Source organism: Propithecus coquereli, unplaced genomic scaffold (genome assembly GCF_000956105.1).
Source record: "Propithecus coquereli isolate 6110/MARCELLA unplaced genomic scaffold, Pcoq_1.0 Scaffold625, whole genome shotgun sequence".
Taxonomy (NCBI): Eukaryota; Metazoa; Chordata; class Mammalia; order Primates; family Indriidae; genus Propithecus; species Propithecus coquereli.
In genome coordinates, this window is record NW_012152230.1 from 452,626 (window position 1) to 455,053 (window position 2,428).

The window sequence follows — 2,428 nt, forward strand, 5'->3', positions numbered from 1 at the left end:
TGGGTCCTACCTGCGAAGTAATTTGTATATTCACATAAATTTCAGGTCAACATGACAGTGTGGACAGACTGCCAAGAAGAGTGTTATATGCCGGACCTGGAGCTCGGCTCTCTGGGTTAGACCCCGGCTCTGCCGCCTGCCAGCTCTGTGACCTTGTGCAAGTGGCTGCTGTCTTTGAACCTCAGGTCTCTCTCTGTAAAACAGGTATAAATGAGACGGTGCATATAGCTGATCTCATTGGTTTCTCTTCTGTAAAACAGGTATAAATGAGACGATGCTTATAGGTGATCTCATTGAACACTAGGCTGGTAGTGAATGATGAATAAGCACTTTTGAAGGTAATTATTGTCACCGTAGTCACATAACGTTTCCTACTCGAACTGGTGATCCGCACGTGATCGACATGCGCAAACACAATGGGTTGCTCAGATTCCAGCTAAAAGTAACGTCATGGTGCTGTATTTGTCTTTTGCCCTTCCTAGCATGGTCATCAATAGATATTTGCATTATGGAATAAAAAATTGGGAGCTCACTGAGTGTCCTGCAGGGCTGTTAGTTCAGGAATCACTGCACCAGGTTCTAACTTTAGTTGCTGTGACAGCTTGTTGAGGACTGACCAGTGCTCAGTGCTTTGGAGCTGATCTACTCGAGCTGAACCCACCTTTGATGCATGCTGCGTTTTCTATGTCTGTTTCCAGCTGTGTGTGTCCCACCAGACAGCAGTGAGCTCCCCGAGAAAACAGAAACTGTGCCATTGTACCTCAGAGCTCAGCTTGCTGACTGATGTGTCACAGGCACTAAAATACACTTTTACTGAGAAAATGCCTGTTACAAATGGAAGTTAGGTAAGTCTTATAATTCCCATGTTAAAATGTTATACCTATGTATGTATTAAGACCACTGCATATTAAGAGTTTAATACAAAAGAATCTTTTATGTTAAATGACAATGCAATCATCTATTCATTCAATCAGTGTAAGTACTTTATATATTGAATACCTACTATGTGCCAGATACCGGTGAAGGCTCGGAAGACACCGCGGAGAAGCAAAGAGAGCAGTAGCCCTTGTGCAGGGTGCAGGGACTCCTGAGGGACAGACCAAGGCAGTGGTCGCCGCAGTAGTGCGAGCCAGACGTCCCCTGCACTCTTGTCACTCACGGGTCTAGAAAAGTAGCACAAAAATGGGTTAAAAAACAATATTTGGTGAAACTAACTTGGTGACATCCTCCTAATAAATAAAACCGAAGCTCCTCCAGGTTTCAGTTCGGCCTCCTGCAATCTCCCAGACATCTCTGCCTGGGCCCAGTGGAGTCAGCCTCCAGCCACCTCACGAGCTTGCTGGATGGCAGCCTTCTCTCTGCCTGTCTGCCCTCAGGACAGTGAGGACCTGGCTGGCAGGGGCTGTGGCCGTCACCACACAATCCGCTGAGGAAGCTGGGCCTCCCGTAGCTCGCAGTCTGTCAAAGAAGTGGACAGCCAAGTTAATGCGGTAAAAAGACATAAACACATGTGGGTGCATGTTTGAGGAACTCAGAAACAGGCACTACGCTGGCAGGACTAATTTGTCTTCAGTGTTTTCTGGGTCTTTCCTCCCCAATTTTTCTACAATGATTACATCGCTTTATTCCTACAGAATGAGCACAGTGGGGGAGGAATACCACCCTCTAAGACCTTGGCTGCTCTGCAGTGCACCCGTCCCTTCAAAAGGCAGCCTTGGTCTGAATCTGTTTTCATAATTACATGCACGTTATCTAGAAGAAACAGAGAACGTGGGAAAGGATAAAGTTTAAAATAAACTTTAAACTGTGGGAATACAGGGGACCAGACTGGAGAGGATAGAACGCCAAGTGTGAGCTGCATATCTCCGTGTCGATGCACCAGCCCAGCAAGACATGCATGAGCAATGGAGAGCTGATGCTCATTGGCTGGAAATTCAAACTCAGAAATAAGATAAACTGATTTCATTCTAATATATTAAATTAATGTCAAAATACATGAAATATGGAGAAGAGCCAGCAATTCCTGGCCATGCCAGTAGAAGCATTTACCTTTGCTAAATATTAGAGTTATATTTCTTCCAGTACGGTACAATATTATTTTATCCATGGCCATATTAACATTTTATCAGTGTTGGGAAACTCTGAAATATTACTCACCATTAAAGTTATGATTATTGCAACTAAATAACATCACAGAAAAGTGCTTATGATACATTGTTCAGAGAAAATTCAGGATACACGATTTTACAATGATTTGACAGAATGTAACCTTTGTGTGTGGTAAGAGGTGGAGGAAAACAGAAGTGGAAACGTCTTCATGTTTGGGTGCTCGGCTGAGCAGCAAGTTTTTATTTGCCCAGCCTTCTTTTATATCAAGTTTTATTTTCTTCATATTAGTCATAATAAGTCTAATACAAAAGGTTCAAGT